This window comes from Ambystoma mexicanum, chromosome 3q (assembly GCF_040938575.1).
Source record: "Ambystoma mexicanum isolate Mex_15411 chromosome 3q, UKY_AmexF1_1, whole genome shotgun sequence".
Classification (NCBI taxonomy): domain Eukaryota; kingdom Metazoa; phylum Chordata; class Amphibia; order Caudata; family Ambystomatidae; genus Ambystoma; species Ambystoma mexicanum.
Window position 1 is genome coordinate 481,077,066 of NC_090926.1, and position 26,758 is coordinate 481,103,823.

The window sequence follows — 26,758 nt, forward strand, 5'->3', positions numbered from 1 at the left end:
CCTGCACATGTACCTGCTGCCAACATTTTGTCATTCGCACATCAGAGTGCAAAATAGCATGGCAAAAGGTGGCTTGCACATTTGTATGCCACCTTTTGCCCTGCACTTTTGAACTCTGACATGCCCGCATGTCAGGCAGTACCATAAGTGGCACTACAAAATGAGCCGGGGCTCATCAAGGGGGCGTGGCCTAACGGCAGGGGTCCTGGTGGCCCGTTAGGCCACGCCCTTCTGACGAGCCCCGCTCAATGGGCTACTGGCACCCCGCCAGGTAGCCTTTTGTAGACATCAGCACCGTCTCCTCATGGGGTAGAGGGTGCTGATCTCTGCATTTTTTTCTAAAGGCTTGCCTGGCAGGGGACAGCACCTCGCCTATTTAGCCTTAATGGTGGTGCTGCCCCTCGCCAGCTAGTTAGGGGCAGTGTCACCATTAAGGCTGAAAGGGTGAGGCTGCTGGAAGCAGAGACCGTTTTCCTGAAGACTGAAACTCCTGCGAATCCGTGGGAGCTTCAGGATTTAGAAAATAAGGCCTCTGCTTCCGGCGGCCTCACGTTTTCTCCATAATGGTGGCGCCGCCCACAGGCATCTCCTGCTTAAAGGGATACCTTGCAGGTGCGGTGCCACCATTATGGCTGAAAGGCTCTCGCTCGTGAGTGAAAGCTTCAGGCTTCAGAAAAAAATACTTTTCATGTAGTGGCTGGGGCTGGCAGGGGAGATTGAGCCCTGCCTCAAAACGAAGTTTTGGAGCCTGCCGGGGGCGAGCCCCAGCAGGCCCCGGTCCACTTAAAGCCCTGATGTCAGGCATGTTTATTTTTAATTGCGAGAGCTGCTTGCCATGCTGGCATGGCAAGTGACGCTCTCAAATACAATTAGACCAGGCCCAACATCCTTCCCCACATTGTAAGCAGTGTTCATAGTTAAAGTTCAACCCTGACCAACATGCATGTTGGGCGGCTTTTATTGTAATTGTAAATGCTCCAGTACACCTGATGATTGGTAGACAATCTTGATTAGAGGCTCTAAGATCTCACTAACATTAGCTTTACTTGCATTTTTAAAGGAAACGTGTTGTCATGGATCCAGAGAAAAGACCCAGACGAGACTGCCTACCTAAGTCGAACAACACTGGACTGGAAAGATTATGCCTTGACGGACACGGGTATCATTTTCAATCGGCATCCTTGGACAATTCTTGGACTGGATGAAAGCGTGTTCTGTAGTCGAAAGACACTGGGTCTCAATACAACCCTGGTGCTCCCGTAAGGAAGGGTGCCGGTACAGGATCGGCAACGTTCATTACGGGATGTCTTATTACAGGGTCCCTTAGCGGGACCAGCACAGTCCTTAGCAGGTCCCACAAGAGGACCAGGGAGCTAACAAAGGGCCGTTATTAACAGGCCCATTATTAGCTCCATCCCTATTCCCATTGAGCCCTATGGGGGCTCAAATGGGAATGGGGATTGGTTTTGGGAATGAGGAATTACCGGGTCCTCCAAGGTTGGAATGACCCGGTAATTCCTAATTCACAGAACCCGGAGCTGGAACCCCAATGGGCCTCATTACGAGGTTGGCGGAATGTGTTTACCAGCACCGGTAATGGTGCCGGTGCCAGTAAACCCATTCCATCCTATTACGAGGTTCCCTTGCGGAACCCGCACAAAACATCTCGCCAGACCAGACGTCCTTTGCGGGTCCCGCAAGGTGACCAAGAGCTAATAACGGGTCCGTTATTAACGGGCCGGTTATTAGCTCCATCCCCATTGAGCCCTATGGGGGTTCGAATGGGAATGGGCAATGGGTTTGTGAATGAGGAATTACGGGGTCCTCTAAGGTTGGAATGACCCAGTAATTCCTCATTCACAGACCCCGGACCTGGACACGATTTTGGAGGCAGCCATGGTGCTAATAGCACCATGGCTGCCTCCAAACTCTTAATGAGGCCCACTATCACGTAATTGTGTGGTCCTCTCTACACTGTTCTCTGCTGGTCGGGAAACAGGAAATTTTAGGTTACTTTGCCTTCGTATTGTATTTACTTAAGAAGTAATATTCTTGTTTTTGTTCCTTGTTAATTAGCTAAAGGGGTTCACTTGTTAACTAAATGCTTAGTACAATTTAAAAAAAAAAAAAAACTTCTTCAGCTATTTTATTCTATCTCAACCTAAACCCTTTCAATATCTACTTGCACCAGCCAAGTCACGGTCAAGCGCCTGCCTCTGCCTGAAAGACCGATCGTGAACGTCAACAGAAAGTGCCTCTTATATATATTCTCAAGTCGAACTCACACCAACCCCTTTCTACACGAACACTGAAGGAAGTTTGAGAACGCTTGGTATGACCAAATAGGTTGAAAAAACGTGTGATTTGTCATTTATTCAAATTACTTCGCTAACTCTTTATATTATTTATAAATAAAACATTCATTGTGATCTTCATGTTCAATATACCCTGATATCACTCTCTTACTGATTGATTTATCAGCCATCCTTCTGTGCAACAGTTTGGCCCATACAATCATTGTGTGGGAGTTCCGCTCATGCACTCTATTTTATTTCAATCTCTATCTCTCCTACCCTTTCTCTGTCTGTCTGTCTCTCACTCTCTCTCTCTCTCTCTCTCTCTCTGTCTCTATCTCTCTCTCTCGCGCACACTCATGAATAGATGCTCTGCAATAGATAGTGTTTTAATCCAAAATGTGGCCCTTCTCCAAATCCAATTTCCAAGGCCTTTAATCTAGGAGTAATGTTTTACTATGAATGGACAAGTCAGTTCGATTGCAAAATATTATTTTGTCACATGAAGGCACTGAGCCATAATCTTAAACTCTAGCCTTTTCATCAACATTTTGCCTTATTGAATGTTTTAATTTTAGAACGCCTGGATTATTGCAACTCTTTATTTCACTGTCAAATCAGGTGTCTCTAACACCTTCAAAATTCAGCAATTAATCTCATCACTTCTTTACAGAAACAGAACATACGTAATGATTCAAAGGACTTGCAATGGCTGCCAGTTGCTAGCCAAATTAAATTAATTGTCCTCGGCATTGTTCACAGGTCCGTCCATCAAGTATGTCTGCTGTCCATCCAAAGGAAGATTTTTGGATATATCTTCTCTGGCAAAGTAGTACCCAGATTTAATCGGCAGCATAAGCATCACCTCTGGTTTTCATATTTTTCCTCTATATTCTGGAACTCACTGCCATTCGATCTTTGACTTCTTGATGATTCTGTAAAAAACATAAAACATGTCTATTTTCTTAGGAGCAAAATGGAATTCATGTGGAGTTCCCAATGTTCCTTCCACTTTAGCACAAACATCCCCATAGGGCTATGGCATGCCTACAAATGCTCTAAACAGAAAGGTGAACTAAACAATGAAGGTATAAGTGTCATTTCAGTCATGATAATGACAATTTCCCCTAAATTAAAAATCCCTTCCTGAACTGTCATGCTTATATTCCTGCATCTTAAATGTAGTTCTTTCTGCATAACTATGCATCCTCGCGACACCCCAACATTACTCTTTGACACCTCCCTCAATTAACATATGCATGCATGGGATTAATTCAGCATAATCCCTTCGTGGAAGAAATGGAGCACTCTCCATAGGCAGCGGGGGTGGGGAGAACCAATCTGATTTCAGGAATGGTGCTTGGGTAGAAGAGGTAGGTGGAGTGAGTAGGTGTAACAGGAGAGGAACCTTGTGAAACAACACTATTAACATGTGTCATTTTGTGAAGAACACTATGTCGAGTTAGAATGCCAGACATGTTGCAGAGATTTAAAGGAATTGTATTCTTTTTTAATGTTCTTTTTTTTTTTGTGAAGAGGTATTGCTGCAATCCCGATATCTAGGTGTGTATCCCAGACACTCACCTGTAAAATTTGGATAAATAACCCACAAAATGAGTGTATTCAAGTTTTGTTTTCTGCTAGATTTACAGCAACATGCTAACACTAAGAGTACTGACCCCAGACCTGCCAATACAATGAACATGTAAAACGTGTTTCTCTCAAAGAACCCTGCTTTTGTTCGGCCTGGATAGAGAGAACTGTAGTGGTCGGAACGCGCTAATGATGATACATATTAGAAGGGCTGGTGTCAATCAGATACATTGTTATGCAGAACAAGTACAGCAAGTCAACGCTAGGTTATCTTGACAGTGATATTGCAGAAGAGAGTAGAACTATGGCTGCTGGATGTTGCTTTTAGGAGATTGCTGTGTTTCTCGTGTTGTCATTTTTGTATTCATGGTTATTATGCCTGTCACTGTGTGCGTGGTAAATAATGCAGCCAGGATGGATGATTAGCCCTGAATATACTTTACACTGATCTCAATCCATCATGGCCAAGATTTTAACACGCATTTGCAATTCCAATAGGTCCATGCTTGCCAATGTGAGTGTTGGGATTTTGTTTTGTAAATCCTTTTAGGGAAGTGCAGTGACTGACACTATACATTTGCAATGCAAGACCTGCTGACAGGTTTTTACTTCATCCTGCACTGCTCATAGATGTGTCCCCCTCGTTATGAAATGTAAAGGACTATTATAATGAGACAGATCCTGGCCAGAATATTATATCCAAAATGAGAATGTCTGTCAAGTGTAGTCAACTACTTAAAGATCCTATACTGAACTACAATGTACAGTTCCTGTACACCATGGCAACATGGAACCCTGAGCTCATGACATTTGCCAGACGTAATTTCCTCAGAGGTAATTATCAAATAGGCACCAAAGCAAGGGTTATGCAAATTTGTATTGGTATTGCAGTAATCTTTAATTAGGAAATCTGAACCAATTCCATTGGTGATTCAGACTTATGTCAATCAGACACAATTCATCTACCACGTCAGTTGCCAGATTATGCTTTAAGCGATGCAATATGCTTTAGTTGCCCCCCAACCCCAAAGTAACGTCTTCTATCACTAAAACTAACCAATAGGTTTGTCCTGATCTCGCCTTATAATATGATGGGACTTCAATATCTTGCCACAGGACCCCAGCAATGCAAAGGCTAAACATGTCATTTCCTTCCAGTATATTGGATTTAGGACGAATTCCAAGAACAAACGAATCAACGTTGATATACGATTTTGTGGTAAAACTGTGAACTCCTATCTTGCAGAAGAACGCACACCACATGTTGAAGACCAATGGAGCAGTATTAGGATGCTCCACTAGGCTTAAGAAACGCTCCTTTTGGGTCATTTTTAAGATCTGAGTTGAAATGTGTATTGCTTTGAGAACGTATTGGGTAGCATTATGGAGGATGGTCCAATTAATAGTGTATTTTTTTTTTCTGAATCTTTGTCCTACATAATACATACACAGAGCTGTGGACCGTCTGGTATTTCAGCAATGATTCTATAGAATTGTAAATCCTAATCTGGACTAACCCACATGCTCTAAAATCAAAAGCTATTATTTTATTCTGGGTATTTGAGTTCATAAAGTTGTCAGTTCCCATGGTCACAGCTGGTGCTTGACTCCTAGACCCCACACGCCAGGAGCCACAGCTGCATCCAGTTCATTATCCAAACAGGCCCTATTTCTTGGGCAATTCTTTATTTTCCTAGAACCTCTGCTATACGCTGGGTGTCCTGCAACCATGTTCAACAGGGCATGCTGCAAGCATCTGAGGCTGTGTTCCTGCCGTGTGCAAATGGGCCCAGTGGATTCAAGAGGATATAGCACAGTTGCAAATTGGAGTATTCCAGTTCGATGCCTGTGCTCTGATAGGAACACACTCACAGCCATTAGTCTCAATAGGAATCTCTCTAAAATTGGGTCCCAGTCACTGCTTTTTTGATACTCAATGGTATGTTGGGCCCATCATTCAAATTTCCTCTTTTGTGCCTTGTTGTGAGTCTACGGAGAATCTCCTAGTTCTTCCAATTTAAGGTCCCTGGATCAGCAGTCTCTTCCTCCTTTTTCCCAAGTCATCTGTCTTATCTCTTCACAATACCTTGCTGCATCTCTCCTGCCTTTTACTTCTCCTCTTGTAAAATGCTGTGAAGTCAAAATAACACACACACTGGTGGTGTCTGGAACCAGAGGGATTCAGCCACATGTCTGGACCAGTACTTAATAGCTTCAAATGACAAGTTGGATGCATTGAAGATGATCAACAATAGGTTTTGAGTGCTGCTCAATATCCTGCAAACACAGAACCAAGAGACTTTGGGCAGCATGGTTTCGAAAGTACCTCTTCTAGCACTGGATACTTGTGGTGGGGAACAGCATAAATTCTGTCTCATTGTAAATCATTGCCGGATTCATTTGCTTTTTAGAGCTGCAACCTTTCCTATCAAACATGTAACTGCCACATATTTTTGGGGTATATGATAAGAGATGCCTCTGTGTGGGCTACAGTAGCAAACCTCACATTTGCAATGTTTCAGTGAGTACTTGAAGCTCACTTTCCAGGAATGGTAAGTGGGCCAGACCACCATATACAAAATACTCTAATTACAACGTTAATACCGGGTCTGATTAAAAAGTCAGATATCAGGCATGCTGCTGTTGATGCACTTGTCTGTAAAAATCTCAAAGAAGAACCTAATGAGCTGTTAGTCAAAGTCACTCTAACAAGCAACCGATCAGAATTAATTGACTTCATGGTATAGATTGAGATTGATTGACCAGTAGCTGCAAGAAAGACAGGACAAGTAACATGAAGAACACACACCCCATACGTCCAACCTCTACCCAGCTGCTCAACCCAAGCTTTTCAACGATAATTCCCTGCCAAGAACTATGCAATTAGGCGGCAGTTTAAGGACTCCTTTTTCTTAAACTGAGCAAAAGTAAAATTCGATAAAAATGGGTATGACTTTACTGTTGACAATTTCTTTTCATAAATGTCCATCTTGTCCCTCCTTTGGGAATATAGACTGTTCAGTCAACTAAGGGAGAAATTCTACATTCCCTTGAATTTGACAAATATTCTCTTCCTTTAAACGCTTTAATATTTACAAGTGTGCTTATCTTTCTTAAAGAAACACATACAGACCACAAGTATCATTGACTCTGGCACACTGGGATTGTCATGGATCTTAGTTTTGCCGAACAACATTAAATACCATTAGAAGACATAATAAGATTACAAGTCCAGTGTTCATGGCTACATTTTGTCATCTGGAAGGATAAACCAACACACTGTGCCTCTGGTTGTCTCACTTTCTGATCATCAGGCTTGCATTAGGTTCAATCTAAAGAAACAATCTGCTTTTCAACTTCTTCTGGGATTCCTTTGGTTGCAGAAACACAGTGCATATATCGACCATTCTATTTCTAATTAAACTTTTGTCCAGAAAGTCTGCTTAAAATCACATGTTCCCCCATCTCTGCCACTTGCAGTTTCTCTCACGAGCATGTTTCTGAGATGGTCGATACTGGCCAGAGTTGGCATTCTAAGAAGAAAGCAGTGCAGGTGAATGGGCACTAATCCCTTCGCTTGTCAGCGTGCCCCGTAGTTTCAATTGCATAAAGCGTGTAGCGCAAGCACATGCAACAGCATTCCTATTTGCCCCTAGGCTTCAAAATGCACCAACCTGTAGCCACTAGCCTCATGTGATTGAATGCTTTGACTTTGCCAAATCTAATGAATTATTAAAAGTATGCACTTGAATAGGCACCTACATTTTAAGATCTGTGGCAATGTGTTAGTGGGCACTTACGAGTGCTGTGATGAGAACATTGCTCGCTAAGGTACACGAGGTCTCCTTGCATTCCTATTCTATACACTGCCACAAAGGAGCCATAGAATACACCGTACCAATAAGCCCAGACAAGCTTTACAACACAAATACAGAATCATCTGTTTTTTTAGGTGATTCGACCACTGTAAACTTCTGTAGAACATTTTAAAATGTTTGTCCAAAGTTCAACCATCTGCTACATGTCAGTGTTAGGCATCTTTCACAGAGGCAGGAGGTTATTCCTAAGGGAAGGTTTAGGAAATTAATAATAATCTGCTGTGCATTTAGAGTAGTTAAGTGGCGGTAGGAGGAGATCATCAGTGAGTGACTGGGGACCCAGTCAGAGAGTTACATCTACGGTATAATGTGTAAATGTGATTGACATTTCTAGCGCACACCATAATAAACTGCATCAAGGCATGAGTAAGGATCCTAGCAAATAAATCCAGTGTTAAATAGAAATACCTTGTGATAAACCTGAAAGAAGCTAACATAATAGCCAAGTTTTAATTGGCTTTCGTAATAGCAGAAGGTTATCATTTTCCCATGTCTTTTGTGGGTGAACGGGACATAATTTAGCGGCTTCTATTGAAAATCTTTGATCTCTCTGAGAGGAAGTTGATTGAGGGAGGATAAGCAACATCTTATCTTGTTTGCACAATGCCCACATAGTAGTATATATCTGTGAATTATCGAGGCCTTTAAATGTCAAGCATCATGTTTTGAATTCAATTCTTCGTCCTGCCAGCAACCACTGAAGAAACCAACACCAGGTTTCTACACTGACAACGCCTTGACAGGTGGAAAATCTGTCAGCGACAGGCCTTACCTTTGTTGCTTTAGTTGGCTTGGGTTCGAAGAGGTAAAGCCTGTCCCCTCAAGTAGCCAATGCGCGGACTGAATGGATAAACAGGAGGGCAGAGAAGGCTCGCCTGTGTGGCATGTCCAATAATGTGGAAAAACGCAAAGTATGGGAAAAAGACTTGCAGTGGTTCTGATGGTTCACATATGGAAGTCCATCGATGATGGGCACAAAGTTGATCTTGGATGTATACAAGTAGGCAGGAACAAGACAAATCCCCTGAAGTGTTAGGGAGAGGTCACTCAGGATCTCAGAACACTCGGAGGAGAAGCAGGGTTTCAGTGGAATTCAAATGCACGGAAAAATAGATTACTCTGCAATACTAGGGCAGGGGGAGAAATAGAGGGTATGAGAGCAGGAGAGAGCTGCCAGTAGAGGAAAAATGCACTGGAGTCAAGGAAAGCAGAAGAATGACTAAAAGTGGAGAAGGATAGAGGCACCAAGGCTGGAGGTGAAAACAGCGTTGGTGCAATATGGATGGAACCGATATTGTGACGCTTGGCTTACCGGGTCTTTCCGGGTTGTCGTGACGTCCGAGATCAATGCGTTTTGGCAGTGCAATTACGGGTGCCATCTTGGGTGAGGCAGACTACCCTTCCAGCATTGCCATAGGTATGTACACACTTGCAATTTCCAATTACGAGCCCAGCGACAGCGGTTCCTTACAAAATCAGAAAGACGGTTGCATTTTTTACTTTTTGCAGCTCAGAAAGCCGATGAGATAAAATAACAGAGTACAAATCATTAAAATACTCAAATCTTGAAGTGATGAAAAACCAATCACACTCGGTAGATGCTGCATTCCAATAATAGCGATAATTTTTCAGAGCAGCATACCTTAAAGAAGTTCTTTTTACAACTTCATTTATTTTAGCAATCACAGCTAGATCGGGTTTCCACAGAAAGCAGCGATCTTTTACTTTCATGTTACAATTAATAGGGATATCAAACACGACTGGAGTAGAAAGCAGACCATGTAAAGTGCAGCATTTATTTTTTTGGTCCAAATAAAATAACCTCTGTCATTCTAGGATTGAGTGGACTGTGTGGCACATTGAGTGATTTGATCTGAGAAAATAATGCAAGTGCAATCAGGAGAGCATCTTGAGGCCGTTGACAATGTACTGTCCGTACTGTCCATATCTTGAAGACACATGCCATCAGGAGACACCTCGCATGGGGTGCAGGAGGTCCTGTCAATCCATGAAAGCAGCGTGTGGGAGAGGCATGCTGTTCTCATTTTGCTGGGAGGGAGTAGCAGAGATTTGGGGAGGAAGTTCCTCTTATCCATTGTATGAAACCTGACGGGGGAGCTTGAGGTTCCAGGAACACTTGAGGGGAGCTTGTGGGAGAGGCACACTCATCTGATTTTGCTGGGAGGGAGCAGTCACTGCATCAATATAGAACTGTGTTTGTCTGGAAGTGGTACATTCCTGCAATTAACTCTGCAAATTGACGTATCCTACTACCCAAGAAGATGCACTTTAACAACCTCAGAAGGTATGTTTGTGTGCCAATGCTGACTTTGCCACAGCCTCGCAGACATTTGTATATGCAGGCCTTTCATCAACTACCTCCATATTGCTTTTAACTGTGCCAATGGTACTAACTTAAGAGACAGAAGAAGTGTTCACTTGTTGATAGTGCAAGCTTGCATGTCACTGCCTGGTCCCCATAGTGAGAGGTTATTTTCGCAGTACACAGCCTCCATTTTAAAATAAATGAACGCATGTCCCTTACAAGGAATGAACGGATGAACAATGTGAGCTGAAGTAACCTCAAGCGTCAAATGGTGTTTTATACTCAAGTGGTCACTGATAACTAAAACGAAGGAGAATGTGTAATATTTAAAGTGACAGGTGTGTTTTGGTGGTGCATTATCGAGGCATACTCTTTAGCATGAAATCTGGTGTGGTGTAAAAAACAAAGCTGCTATTTTACAAAGTTATGAACTCTCAATCCCAGCCATTTCAATGACATGAATATCCTTTCCTGATAGAAATGCATTGGACGTTATTACTAATGTCTTTGCACCACACATGAGATCCCCGAGTGATAATTGTCATGTAACTGGTATTTACACGATCATGCTGTTGCATTGTCAATCTATGTCATGAAGACAGTCCGCGCTGAAGAAAGTGTTGTAGCCCAGTTATTACTGTAACACTTGGGAATAGGGATGAGTCAGATGTGTGTGCAAAACAGATTCTTGCAAATTCTGTCTTTTTGTAATTGCATGCGTGTGAGTTTTTCCATTGTATAAAGGAATCCCACCACGCCTTTGCAAAAGTACGGGTTTTTAGCAGCATGGATGTGCTTAGGAAAACACTTAGGCATGGAAACATGTTTGATTCAATGCCAAGGACTGGTCATGTTTCCATCCGTGGATGCTTCATTCACACGTTAGTGGCTAATATGTCTACATCAGCTTGTAACATATATGACCATCAGATGATGCTTCAGTAGGTGGTATGTGCTTTAATCAATGGTTTAATCAACTTCTCTGAAGGCTTTGCAATATTGTGCTGAGCCTCAACTATCTGGAACCAAGAATGTCCACATCAGTGCTCTTACTGTGAATTATCTCACTACCGTTATGTAGCGTACACTGTCTGCGTATGAAATGCACTTAATGTAGAACTATTGCTAGCTCCTTTTACTATCGAATTGAACCCAGGCGCTTATGTGCGTTACTTTGATAAAGAGACCCCGTCTGGTGTGGAGTGAAAATCTCTATTTAAGACCAGTTTAGAAGGACTGCTCCGAGGCCACTCAGAGCTGTCTTTCTAAATCGAACTGTCAGCCCCTTGCCGCACACGAATATGCGCAGGCGGCTGACAGGCGCGTCTTGGCTGGAAGACAGAAGCCGCGGGTGATGACGGTGAGTGTGTGTGTGTGTGTGTCTATGTGTGTATAGGTTGATGGTGTATGTTTCTAGTGTGGAGGGGAAGGGTCGGGGGAGAAGTTTAGTGTGTATTTCTGTGGGTGGAGGAGTGCTTGTTGTGTGTAAGGGAGGGAGCTGGTGGGTGAGTAAATGTGTGTTTCAGTTTGTTTGTGTGTCTGTGGGGTGAAGGGGGTTTGTCTGGGAATGTTGATGATAGTGAGGGGTCAGGGGAGAGCTTTGGGGGGATCAGGGGGTGAACACCCCGATTTAAAGGGTGAGAGTGGGTGATATTTGTGCATATTGAGGAATCACTAGCCTTTCCTTAATCCATCTTTGGTGATGGTATTTCCGCTGGATCACCTGCAACTCCTTCACAGTTGCCCACTGCTGTGCACCAATGGTCTCCTAATCAACCTTAGGAACCCCTGCTTTCATTGTAATCAACAACTCTGCCATGTTGAATCAATGGCACATCAAAGGTGGGTTCTGCTGCCTGTCAGTGCTGGCACAGGCGACACTAATATATCTGGTGACCCCAGATCCCTAACATCTCTTCTTCTGTCCACCATGCCAGATCCACAAAAAGGCATCTCTCACTACCAGTGATGACACAACATGCTTAATACTCTAGTGCTAATGATGGATGTTCTGGTATGGGAAACCTATCAGTTTTGCACTTATCTCTGCCAGTGTGTATGTGTTCATATCCATTATGTGGGGCTTGATGCAAACATTGCTCTTTTATGCTATACGAGGCAGTGCAGAAATGAGGCCAGATTTCCATGAAACAGACTCTGGCAAACATGGTCTTCCTGCATCCCGGTGCATGCCCTGACCACTAAACAGCACTGCACCCAGAGTGAGACATGATGAGGTGCATGCCGACAGGACCACTCGTCATTCGGGCTCATTTCTTGGGGAGGGGAACGTGGAGAACTGCACTGTGCGCAGAATCAGATGAGTTACTCAAAGTTCTCCATCCTCTGACACTCATTTCCAAGCTCACACTGGTAGAGTGACACTCTTATTTATAAGTGTTTTCATTTTTGCATTTCGAGCTCAAGGAAAGAAAGAGTGCAGCATACAGTCTCTAACTCGGGTTGGAGAGACATCATTTAACAATTTTTACTCAGCCATGAAAACTGTTAGCTATTAAAGCAAGATGGCGGCAGAAACAGACACAGACAAGAGTGGGTGCTAGGAAGCGATTAGTATATTTGGAATGTCCCTTTAGGACATGGTCATTTTGATTTGGCTGGAAATTATGTGTGAGCATACCTCGCTCCACACTGTCACACTATCACTATACCCAGAGATGGTCATCTCCCTTTTTATGGGAGAGGCAGGATGGTTGCTCATAGGAGCGAGCCCCAGAGGGAGGAAGGAGCAGCACTTTCTACCAGAGGAAATGTTTAGCCTCCAACTCTATTTTGAGACCCTGGCTCCTGACATCTGAAAGGGACTACATAAACCCAGCATTCCAGCAGCTGGAACATCATAGGACATGGGGGGAATTTCTAAAGGGAAGAGACAGGTACAAAATGGCACTGTTTCGGTTTTTCAGAGCGGAATAAAAACACGCACTCACTGAGCAAACCTGAAAAATCACTAGTAGCTATGCCAGAAGACAGCTGGTGACTCTGTAGAAACCCAGACAAACGCAACAGAAATGAAAAGATGTCTGAAAGGACTGCACATGACTTTAAAACCTCACAAACAAGTAAAGCGGGAAAGCAAGATAATATAAACCCTGTTAATCCAAATGACCCGATCTATCTAATAATTGTCTAAAGGGAAGGATTATTGATCCCCTAATCATTGGCTAATCAGAAAAACGGGAACAGAGCCAATCAGGAGTAGGCATGCAAAAAGCTCACAGCCTCATAGACATAACAGCGACTGCACGTGGTTATGTGTTGCCCTGTCCCGGAACAGGTAGATGTGTCTACGGCTGGTCGCTGCTTGGAAGGAAGACTGCTGCCTGACATAAAGAAGTCATGAAGGTTAGTGACCCTGGGAAGTGGAGGCATCTCCCTCTGCAGCCTTGACAGAAGAGGGTGACAGTGGCTGGGAGTAGGTGGCCATTTTACTAGAGCTGGTCAGCAGAGACAGTAGCTCCTAAAGGCTGTGCACTGAGGCTTTACGAGTGATGCATTCTGGGACTTTTAGTTTGGAGTGCACCCATGGGGTGTAAGGGGAAGAAACTGCTGTAAATGACGTCATGAGAGTCCTAACATCTGTCAAATACATTCCTGGTAAAAGGATGCCAGGGTAATCGAGAGATTTATGACACCTGCCAGAAAGGGTGTGAGTAGAATCCTAATGGTTCTGAAAGAAGAAACCAGGAGAAAATGATGCCAGAAGGATCCTGGGATGTGCAAGAGTAAAATATGTTGGCGGAACATTAATTTTGCATGGTGTAGTTAATTCCTGGAAGACCGACTAGCGAGACAGAATAAGTTTAGACACTTTCGAGTTATTAGCACATTTTAAATAAGGAACCCCTCTATCCCATCACTTTGCATTGGCCCTTTCATGACACATGTTTGTAGTCATTTCATAGGTTTTAGTCACTTCCCTAGATTCTATTTTTCCAAACCCCATCCTGAAGTTATCATTGAATAAATATGAATTGACAATATCTTGAGCTGCCTTGCATTTATATTCCCAGGTAACACCGAAATACCGCATGCACATGAAAGTTGGAGTAGACATGTAAAACGAGACAATTGAACCCTGCTTAACATGATGTATTCATTGTGTGTGTATAAGAAACAACTTGGGGTGGGAAGAGAGTGCACAGACAAACATACCACAACACCACAACACTACCCCAAAGATGCAAAGATTACATTTTCTTCATAATTGCTCAGCTGGAACGTTCTTGTTGGAAACTTCTCTCTCTCTCAATTTTTCAGCAGAAGCCACATGGGCCCAGGTTTAGAAAGAACGTAGATGGGAGCATGTGAGGGGACTTTGCACTTCCTAAAATTGCCCTGCCAATTCTATGCTCGAAAATCCCCGATTCACAACGAGGAGGAGCGATAGGAGGGGGTGCAATGGAAGAGCAGCCACACACCGTGAATAATCAAGGCCAGGTGCCCTGCAGACAAACACTTGAACTTGCACCAGAAAAGTGAACCCAAGCTGCTGGCAACCTGGTGACATCCCTTCATCCATCTGACTTCCGTGGGGCCATTTGCATTGATGGCCCATGTATGGCCTGCCCTGTAAATGCAGTTTTAATAACTCTTAATCTGGTCATGGTGTGGAAATGTAAAACTAAAACAAGGAAAGGCTCATGGCAAGTAAACACAATTCTACGTGGGGCGCTGAGAGGCAGACATGGGTCCCGCCATACATTATGCTTTTCTTTCACTTGCTTTACAGTGTGAGGCACTGTGAAAAGTGCTGCGGCTCAGGCACCATCAGAGCACGTCACTTTTTGAATCAGGGACGCACTATGAGTTCCATCAGCCCCCGCCCCACATGTGCCTAATCCCCTATCTTCATTCTGGAGACAGACTGCTCCTAAGAGTGACTATTCATTCCTAGTGGCATTGTGCACACAGATCCACTTCCAGGAACCTGCCTACATCCTGCCCCACGACACGTGGGCAAAGAGGAAACATGTGTTCCATGAATTGGCATGAGTGAATCAATTCACTGATTTAGGAATTAACACCACACTTATGTACGTGTGTTTAATAAACGTGTTCACACGACTAGGCATGTTTTTACCCGTTTTTATGGCCAAATGTTTCATTGGCCACCCATTTTCACCCCACCCATGAACAACATTATAATTTTTTTAAAGGATATATTGCAGGTGGATTATTGCTGCTGAGAAATGTATGTGGTGAATGAAACCTGTGGGTACCAGGCAGTGGCAGATTTAAGGCAAAGGGCCTCGTGGGCAGCACCTGACACAGGGCCCTAGGTGGGCGGGTCATGGAGGTGGAGCTTTGGGTGGGCGGAGTTAATTGTGGTCAGAGTGCACAATGGCAAACTTTAGGGACAAAAGCAATTTTTTATTAGGTTGTCTTCATTACAGTTACCTAGGGGTCTGACTAACTGGAAACAGCTGGGCCTCCTCAGCAGGCTTTGCTATTAATGCTAAATATTGTAAACCTAGAGAACATATGCGTCCTTGTAGCAGAAAAGTGATGTCATTCTATTTGTCCGGGTGTTGCTGCAGCCATGCATTGCAAAATGGCAGAATTGCATAGTGTTAAGCTTTTGCTGCACGGGTTGGAGAGTGATAACCTCGGATCAGTATAAGGGTGTACTAGAATGGAATTACAGAGCCCTTTACAATATTTTGTATCTGCGTGTACTTTAGATGCAAAACAGATCAATGTGGACGGTGTTAAAAAACAAACAAGAAGATCATTGATGTTTGTGACAACAGTGTGACGAGTTGTTTGTGACCGCTGCAGGACCAGATAGTGTATCTATTAGTTTATTAATTTGATTGTTTTCCCCAAAAGATGATAGAATGCTGTGACACCCCCCCAACGATACCACACCCCTATGTGCCTGATTTACAAAACGTTTCCAATGGGATTTTTCCATTGAAAAGTGCTTTTGTAAATCAGGCCATTTGGCGCTTTCTAGGGTAGGGCTGTGCTCCGTAAACTTCCTAAATAAAGGAAAAGTAAAACAAAACAAAAAAAGCAATACAGAACAATGTGCTGATGTGGATTTTCGTAATATTTAAAAAAAAACTTTGCATTGCAGCATTTATTTTGAAGGAGATACTGACATTTGTATATAACAAAGCCCTAACCCTGTGACAACTAACATGCAAAACACGCCACTAGAACTGTTTTTTTATTTTCAGCAGTGACCAAGCCCCTCTTCATTTCGCACCAACCTTGTTTGGCTTGGTTTATGGTGTGAAAGCTGTCACATAAAAGCCTGCCATGTTCCCTCAGGGCTGACAAACGGTGTTAAGATCCACAATGAGCCACACGGCGATGGCACGTGTGCTCTCTGGCAGCAGTCGGGGAAAGCGAGCAGAGAACTCGCCGCCGCAAAGCAGGCCCACCACAGCAGAAAGGGCCCTGTGCTGTGTGGAAGTGGGGGGGGGAGTGGGCCCTAGCACAGGGGCCCGCTTGCCATTTGTCTCGCTGACGACCGTTAGATCCGCCTCTGGTACCATGCACACAGGGATTCCGGTAGCATAGCAGGGGAGTGGCGGGGTAGGGAAGGGAGGACACACTGCTTGTGTTTTTGAGTGTTGAGGCATAGAAGAAGGTCACACCCCCAGCATACGCTTGAAGGTATTATTTCCACACACCTGGAGGTTTAACCTATTGTGGTATTACTTTCCTTCCCTAATTCAGTTTGATGTGACTTCAGATGCTGAGTAACACATTCTCATACTCAGGTCCCGGGAGGATAGCTCAGTGGCAACGAAGCAACACAGGTTCGATCCCCGGGTCCGCGCTTAGAAACCTCTGGATGTTTAAGCGTGTTATAAATATGCAACTAAGACAAAAAAGAAAAACAATTATGCAACAAAAAAAACCAAAAAAAAAACAATTCCTGTAACAGCGCCTCGATGCCCGTGGGCTGTGTGAGCGCTTTAAAAATGTAAATAAAATAAATAAATAAAGGTGCAAAATCGTTACTTACTACTGGTGGTGACGCTCATTTTATTTGAAGGTTCGGTAGTGCTGATACCTCTAAGCTTGGAACAAGTGTGTAGTCACGTGATTTAAAACGCAACGTCGACTAGTCTGTTTATCTTCTTCTTCTCAATTATCGGAGGCGTGGGCGGACCCACGCAGGCGCTTCCCCATCCTAAAGGATGATGTGCACCAGACCCACCAATCAATACTTAGCACACATAAACTCACAACTCCTCCCACCGCCCCGTCTGCCTCACAAAATCCAACATCACACTGCTCCTCCTCCTGCCTCTCACCCCGTCACCTCCCAGCAAAGCCCTGCATCCTAACTGTTTGAACACAACCCATCCGTGCCCCCTTGTGACTGTCTTTTTTTAATATAATGGTTTTGTAGATGTGGTCATCTCAGCCACACCCAGCGCAGTCAACCGAATCCTCATCAATTCTCTCTCTTCAACATGTCTCGCACACCTAAGCAAAAGATGTCCCACAGTCTCAGCCACCCCACACACCGCAGAGTCCCTCGACTCACGCTTCCCCACTCGAAACAGACAGTCATTCAGCCCCACAGGCCCTATCTTCGTGAACGCGAGGCTCCATTGGTAGTGTACGGCCAAATGGAACCCCTTGGCGTGCGTAAGACCTGCACGTGCAGCGGTGCCGTTTGAAAGCTGATTGGAATAACAGGGAAGGCTACTGAAGTGCAGAACACCCTCCACCATCCTCCATTACCGGGGCACACACAGGCCGGAGCAGTGATTGCAGGTGATTGCTTAAGTGTATGCGCGTACTCCGAGTGCCAATCAGGCTGCCAATGCCGTGACCATTATTAATATTTAGTGCACGAAAGCCAAGGGCTTGCTGTGAAACCGAGAGGCCAGAATCCACGGGGTTGGTCAAGTCTGGAGAGGCCTGCTCAAAAGAAGTCAGGCGGGATAATGGAGGGTTTGGGAACACAAAAGCAGAAACAAATTGTTCTAGATAATTTCACTGGCGGGCGACATGGAATGAAAATCACACACTTCACATAACACGTTTTCTCAAAGCAATGAGGTTTAAAATTTTATTTTTAAATATTTTTTCTCCCGGAAACAATTTTCTGCATTGATGAAAAATAAAAAAAAATAAAAAAGAAGGGACAAAAAAACACCTGGTAAACATAGACCCAGATATAGAAGTCTGTTCTTCAGAAGTAAAATCAGGAAGTAAAATATCCTGCAATCTTTATTAACACTGATTTCATTGATGCGGTTATTATTCCTATTATAAACATGTTATGTGTACTGTACATTCATTACATTCATTTAATACCACGAGGAACTAAAAATGAAGATTAACTAGAATCACGCGTCTAACAAACGCTTTTCGAGACAGTCCTACTGTACACAATATACAGTCTATTTGGTGAGCTTGGATACTCTCAAGAAGATTTCCCTGTGAAAAGCTGTTCATTGTTCCTTGGGCAGCACATTGGGAAAAACAGACCATTACTTTGAGCTCACAACAGGTTGCGCATCCTCCCTCTAACCTGATGTTGTGGGGTCACCAGGTTGTCAAACTCTCTTATGTCTACATACATTAAATTTAATGTATGTGGACATAATAATACATTATTATTATTAAAGTGCCAGGGAGGTTATACCACCTGTTGTAAGAGGGTTGTCAAACCTTCTTATGTCCACATACATTAAAGTTAATGTATGTGGACATAATAATACATTATTGTTATTAAAGTGCCAGGGAGGTTATACCACCTGTTCCTGCCCTGGCGTTAAAGATTCACTGGTTTCCTGTACCTGCTTCTGTTGTTGACTCTGGGTACATGCTTTCTGGTATCATATGCCCTGGTCTACACCAGTTCTCAAATGTCCTGAGCAGCCAGGATGTTGGTCATCGCTGGCAGGGAGAGCTAGAGAGGAGTGTCTTCAGCAGGCTAACCAATCTTGGGGGTCTTACCCTTCCCCTGTCTTGGCTGACGATACTCTCCCTGACCATAACTTGTTCCTCCTCCCATTGTCTGGGATTGCCCTAGGCTAGCCTATCCTGCCAGAGCCACTCTATCCTGGCCGAGTAGGCTCTTAACTTCATCACAATCATTCTTGATTTTAGGTTGCCCTCAATTCAGCATTGCCTCCTCTGTACTAGGCTCCGCTGATGTAACTACTAATCTATCTCACTCTTAGACTCTGGTGGTTTCCCTTTTTCTTTTCCTTACACTCCTGTCACCTCTGCTTAATTCTCACGTTTCCAAATTTAACTTCCAGTCCTACTCCACCTGAATTGCCATGCTTCCTTATGCTTACTCTTCTCTGATCTTGCACATCTGCAAAGGTTATTGCATCTGTGAACCCTGCAGATGGGTTCACAAACTTTATGGACTGCACATATAGTGAGTGTGTAGTACTTGGGGCATTTATGGTCCTGTAAGTTGTGTCCTCAAGATTTATGGGGCCTGGTGTAGTTGGTTCAAGCAAGCAGCAGGGGAAGGGCATGATGTCTTCACTGTGATGGACCCCTGCCAAGTGACTTGGACATATTATTATTATTATTATTATTATTATTATTATTATTATTATTATTATTATTATTATTATTATTATCATTTTCATGATCATTTTAGTAATTATATTTATTGTTTGTGGACCTAGCTTCAGGAAGCATCAGAGCACTCTACAATCTTAGGGATGAAGAACAGAGTGAGGGAAGCAGTGAAAAGGAGAGCGGGGAGCTAACAACAGACAAGGGGAGTTTAATTGGCAGCAAGGGATCTACAAGCAAATCAGGAGAGGAATCAGTGAGGAGCAGGTCTCGGAGTCTCAGGTAGGTAGGGGAGTGGAGGGTCTGTGGACCCAACTGTTAGGGAGGAGCCATTCCTTGAATAGGAAGGTCTTGACCTCTTTCCTAGAGTCAGGGGAAGGTTACAGAGTCTTTGCACATAGACACAGAAGACCTGTCTTCTGGTTCTTTCCGTCCTGCACCGCCAGAGGCCAAGTCTGCACATGTCCACACTTCTGATGGATCGCAGGCCTGTAGATATCCTGAGTTTCTCAGTGAGGTAGCTTAGCGACTTCATGGCGACAACATTATAGACGATGCAACAGGATTATAAGATGATAAGGGCTTGCAGCAGGAGTCAATACAGTTTGATGAGGGTCTGGGTTATGTGGTCAGGGGCTCCAGGGTAGTCACCGAAAGACCTTCCAAAAGGGTATTGTCACCATTCAGATGGGAGAGGACCAAGGCTTGAACAGTGGATCTGAATATTCTTTCTCGGATTAGGCGTTTGATATTCCTCAGCAGAAAAAAAATGGATACCAATCCATTTGTGGCTTTCTTGCTATGTGCTGTTTGAAGGTGAGGTGCCTTTCAATGCCAACCCCAAGGGATTTTGTGCAGTTGGCCATCTGGGGTGTGATGCCCTTGAGGTACAATCAGACAGCCAACTGTGGATGTCAGGTTGTCAGGTTGTTGGTGTTGTTGGCCAGCAGAAGGAATTCGTTTGGGGGTTGGGGGGTTCAGCTTCAGTTAAACACTGGATATCCTCGGCTGAATCAATGGGAGGCAGGCCTTGAGCCTGTGGATGTCTTTGATGGAGGATATCTTGAGGTAGAGCTGCAAGTCATCTTTGTATTGGTGGATGTCGATGGTGTGTGGCACGAGAAGAGTTCTGAGTGGTTCCATGTAAAGATTAAATATGACAGTGGACAGGGTGGATCTTTGCGGGACTCCACAGGTGATTGAATGGGGAGAAGACAGAGGTGCTGGTGTTTGGCACCGTTAATCCTTCTCTGTTCTGGATCCTGAAGTTCTGCCCGCTATTTTGGGCCCTTTTCCCACACCTGGCTTATCGGTCAAAGACCTAGGCATCAAGATTATGTGCCCCATTACAAGTGAGGCGGAACGGGTTAACGGGCTCTGCTAAAGGAGGCGGACCCATTAAACCCGTTCTGCCTCATTACAAGCTCCCCTCGTGGGACCCGGTAAGTAATGCCTGGTCAAACCCGGCATGCTTACCGGGTCCGGCCAGGGGAAGAGGGAGCAAACAACAAGCCGCTCGTAATCGGCCCGTTGTTTGCTCGCTCCGCCAATCCCATTCAGCCCTATGGGGGCTGGAATGGGAATAGGGAAGGTCCGGGCCCGGGTTCCTGGAGGAAGCAATTACTGGGCCCTCCGAACTTGGAATGGTCCAGTAATTCCCCATTCTGGGAACCCGGACCCGATTTCGGCGGCAGCCATGCCGCCAATAGCGGCATGGCTACCGCTAAAATCGTAATGAGGCCCAAAGTCTTCTTTATCCATGTTGGAGCAGGAGTCAGCCACTTGTCAAAAGGGTAATTTCAAGCTGCGGATACTATGCAAGGTTTTGCCTTTTATTCTTGTTAAATGTCAGGCCCCTGTAGTCTACTTTCTGTCATGACTCCCCCAATACCCCAAGTATAAATATCAAATGTTCCTTAAAAACTTGATTTCCCAGAGTATCAATTTTAAATGAACAACATATTTCAATAGGAGCATAAAATGTCCATCAAAGTAAACCTGCTTAATGGCTTGATATTAATTGTCTTTTGCCATCATTCTCTGTGCCCCCTTCCTGCCATCCCCCTCCCCTATTACTTTCCAAACATGCAATGCCCTACATTTGGGTGTAGTCATAAGACTTAAACAGAACATGCAGGGGCATTGCATCTTGATAAAAACATTAAATAAAAAAAAGACTAGCCGACCAAGACGGAATCGGGTGGAACTACACTTCATGTTGTTGAAAGATGAAAATAAGCTCTATAAACAACTAAAACAGAAACTCTCAGCAGACATTGCATCCTAAAGATTGCCATTATTCTAAGGTACTTTGGTTTTAAATCAATTCTGCGCCCACTAAGCAAAGACAATTTCCAAGAAGAAGGACCATTTTGCTACAATTGGGAATCATACTCCCTTTCTCATATTTTGTTCATACTCTTTCCCCTTTTCTCCTTTTCTTTCTCTACTGGCGCCCAGGCGAGATTGCTAGCTTTAAGTGTGGTGCATTGCAAATCAAATAAAGTAACAAATAGCTCCTCTCTCTCTATTTATTTCTTTTTTCCTCTTCACACCAGTTTCTTCTCAGTTCCTCAAGCCAAATCTAAAAAGTGAGATGTAGTGAAATGTGCCTGGGTTTGTAAAAGTGATTTAAACTATAAGCATAGGTTTTGATGAAACGCTGAGAATGGCAATTTGGTCACTTTGAGATTTAGCAACAGGCCCATGAACCCACAGAGTTACTTTGCAATCTCACAAAAGTGAAACTGGTTTCAAAGGAGAGGAGAATAGATACTGATATGTATGGTCGGACTGGGCCATATAATTGTCTCTGGCACCAATGAAAAAGTGGTCAACAGTTGCAAATGGCTATTCTTTCCTTTTGTGACACTGTTTGAATAGTAACCAAGGGGGCGTTTTTGATAAATTGTGATGCAAATTGTGCATTTTATAGAATATTTATTCAGCAACACTGGTCGAAACTAGTAGCCTCAGAGTTAATTATCTCATCAAACTGTCCGAAATTGGGCAAAAAAGTAGCCCACTTTGACCAAACAAAATGGGCCAGACAAGCATTTTGTGTTTTTGGTTTGGCTCTGGACCTATTCCACTATAGGACAGTCCGAGCCTGCTGATATGCACTCAAAGGAAGAATAAAAACAGAAAAGTAGCATGGCTTTCAAATAAGTAAAGGTTTTTCATGTTGCTGTGGCTTTAACACCAATAAATCAATTCATAACAACTACATGTTTTTAATGAGTGCTCGCTGAGATTGAGACTGGTTTATTTCTGATGTGTGCTTCCACATCCCCTCCAGTACTCTACAAGGTGATGTCTGTGGAGAAAGAGTTTTGAGTGTACAGACTTTGTTTCCAACAGCCATCTAAATTCTCTGCGATTGAGACGGTGATGGATTTTAATCTGATGAGGGTGTAAAAGCCCTCGTTTTTGATTTGTTTTAAATAATAAAATGATGTGGTAAATTCTGTTCCAGAAAGGGAAGTCTGATAATCCACCCCCCCCCCCCATAATGCCCCATGGCATAAGAATAGTGCATACAGGTGCCCTCACTGCTCTTTACTACTGACAACTGCAGCACTTGCTCTTAAGTGGCACGTGGCACAGGACAAATTCGGAGGTCACATTTCTGACATATTGACTTCTGAAGGTCTGATTCCAAATGTAAAACTTGTGGCCTTATCTCTCTGGTGTCAGGTTATTTTACAAGAGTAAACCATGTCTGGTAATATCACCCAATTATTAAATCCACACCAATCTGCTATCATACCAAAGGTCAGATCTATGAGCCCAGATCAGCTCTGTTAAGGCATTGTGCATTCCTGACAGTCTCTTGACCATGGTGCGGTTTTCCTTTGAACAGAAGGAAAGGTAACATCTTCGTCACCAGGAGATTTCATGGGAGCCCTGCTTTAAAGGGGCACTTACATGAGAAAGTCCAGCATCACAGCTGGATCCTGCACACCAAATGGCCTTGAAGTGGAAAGCATGGAAAGGGGGCAAATTGGACCGCTTAGACCAGGCTTGCTTCAGTTCAATCCCCTGTGATCTTTTACCTTAATAAGGAAGGAGTCTCCCTCTTGATTCTTTTTTTGACCATCAACCTTACATGTTTGTACTGTTAGGAGTGCAGTCTATTCCAAGGTTCTATGCCATGGTAGTAAATCCAGAAAGCATCACATTGCCAACGCTGGGGAACAGTGGGGATGACAGTTGTTGTGCCAAGGCTGCACTGGAATCAGGACGCCGTTCACTGGTCATGAAGGATCCCATGTAGGTTCCAGCCAACCGCTCTGGAGGGGGAGGGGGAGAGGAAGAGCATGCAAGGACTTTACTTGTCCCTGGACTGGGCTTCCCATCAACCTACCAACCCATAAATCGAGGAACAACACTGGGCCCTGATTCCCTTGTAGAACTGGTTGTGAGCTCCCCACCCAGGATATCACCTCCTTTTCCCAAGCGTATTCATCTCACATGTGAGTGCCATTTGCCTGCACTAGGTATTGGAGCCAGTTGACCAGCTCTGCAACCCAATGCTGAATCACCACCTCAGGAACTTCCCAGAAGCTTGTCTCAAACTATTTAACCCCCAAAGACAAGAATAAGGTTGTAAAAAGAGACCCTGTTCATCTGTTCTATTTTGGGCACAAAAGTGACTTTTAAGCCCCCATCTTTGCCTTTTTTCTTGAAAAATTATCCTTTGGCCAAAGACATTGCTGCACATGCTTGCCTGATCCCCACTGATCAAGCAACCATAGTGATACTCCATATCAGTTCCTAATTTTCTGTGTTCTCACTACAGGAGTGGATTTTTGTTTGTGTTTACATTAGTTGTTTGCATTTTTGATTGTTTAACGTCTGTGTACATGTGAGGAATTGCCATCTGGCAAGGCGGCAAAGCCCTGATTTTTTTGATTTTATTGAACTAAACTGATGTTGGTGATTGTTTCTCCGTAGGGGTAATCTACTAACCAGATCACCCTTGTTGCATCTTCATGCCAAAAGCCTAGATGACTTGTGCCCTACTGCATCAGTAGCCTGATCTACAGCACCCGTTCTGCTTGTGGGGCAGAGCATGTTGAAAGATCACAAGATGCCCACTCAACCACCATATTGACAGCAAAGTCACTGCAGCAAAGGGGCAACATTTAAGATTTCCCCCCTGGAGCCAAATTACGATGATCATTAGTACCCCATACTGGTGGCAGGGTAATCTATTAAAATAAGCTATGCCCGAGTTTAGGCATAATGCATGGCAATACATATGATTGTGGCTGCCACAAACCATTTGAAATTGCACATATGTCAGCACCAGTGAGTGTGCTCTGCTGAGGAAGGGAGTGTGTATTGGGGTCAGACTGGCCGATACAGCCATCCGGCAGGACAGAAACCCAGAGGACCCAGCCTCTCTTTGATTCTCCTATTGAGGGCTGGTAACCCTCTCCCAGAGAGACTGCAACACAGCAGACTGCAGGCCTGGGCCCACGTATCAAAGGAGCATGCAATTTCAGGAGTAGTAGACTCACACCAGGGTGCTGCATGTCTAAAGGTCTTTTGTTGTCAGTAGGAAGTAACAGGGGCATGCATAGGATAGGCAGGAGTGCTCTGGACTATGGGAGAAGACATCTACCATCTAGTTTCTTTCTGCCCCTTTTTCCCTTCCTGTCTCCTTCGCTTCCCCTGGAGCAAAGCACCTAGGGTGCAAGATCAAGAGGGCAACGTCGACTCCTGCCGAAGCAGGGATTTCTCCCTTAAAGCAGGCTATCTTTTTATCAATCACCTGAGGACTTTTGCCCTTAAAAGAAGGTATCACGCAACCTTTCAAATGAAAACTTTCAGTTCTTTGAGGGCCTTTTAAGGCTGACAAAGTGTTCTGGGGACTCTCACCTGCACTGCTTTTGGTACAGTTGCACTGTCCAAAGCACTCCACCGGAGTTGAAGAATGAGCTGTTCAAGACTGAAGGAAGATCTTTCCTCTAACCAATCCCAGGGATTATCAGGAGTGACCAATACTGTGAACCAGGACCAATCAATCTACCAATCAATCTGCAATAGATCTATGCCAGTAGAGCAGATCCTGCAGTGAAGTATCCTGTCCTGGAACTCTTTTGCAAAGGCCTCACAGTAACCCAGAAGGACAGGCCAGTCAAAGCTCCCAGTTCACCCGCACCAAACTAGTTGTTCCGTGTTCCCTGCATCCTGAACGAGAGGCAAGGAGCTAGGCTAGTATCGTCGCCCCTCCAAGAAGCCGAAACAATTGCACTGCATCAGCCCAACACGGAATCGTGTCTTATCAGAAGCCGCCAACTGCCAGGCCCAAAGTGTCTGCACTATGTGGAATCTGAAATTATTCTCTGAAGGGTGACTCGCTGATCATACCCGGAGGTTACCACACGGCTCAACCTAGCCAGCCCTAGAATTGCCATCTCATTGCTTGCATCTCAACACCCCTTTGATCACCACTTGATGACTGCTGCCCGGTAACTCAACTTGCTGCCGCATCGCTTGCCAACCTCTGCCAGTGGCTAATGGCTGACTCAGCTGGGCCAACGTTGAAGCGCTCTTGGGACCGCCCCGAACTGAAACACTTAAACCATCACAGTTTGACCGCACTGAGTGCCCGCATTCGACCCTGCTCTATACTCGCTTGCTACCAGGGCCCCCGCAATGCTATGTGCCCGAATGAGCCTAATCAGCTTACATCAATGTTCAACCTGGGTATGATGCATCAGCCCACCAAGAACCAAATTCAGGTACTGTGACACTTAACTACACCCCTGTTTCATTTGGGCCATACGGACGGGTTAGGTCATGATTGTGCCTGTCTTCACCAAGATATCCTTTTTGGTAGTACCTTACCTACCATCCCTGGAACTAAACCTGAAGTGCTAGATTCTCTGTCTGTCATGTCTTTCCCATCTTTCCTCTGAGCTGGGGTTTTGTACAGTAATCTCTATTTGTTCTACTTGCAGATGGTGTCTTGTATCAAAGTGTTTGAATTTGCATAGAACCTGAATTGAACATTCCCTTTAGTTTTACTGTGTTGTTTGGATCATAACTGGTTCACCTTCAAACACATCTTAAGTGCATAGCCTGCACTCAGCCTGTGTTACCACAAAACGCGAAGGAGC

At 44.3% G+C, this 26,758-nt stretch overlaps 1 protein-coding gene across 3 annotated transcripts in view; it reads left to right on the top strand.

Annotated features, from left to right (window-relative positions):
* GABRA1 (gamma-aminobutyric acid type A receptor subunit alpha1) overlaps positions 1 to 26,758 on the top strand; it is an 834,827-nt gene that overhangs the window by 374,110 nt on the left and 433,959 nt on the right. The window lies entirely within an intron of this gene.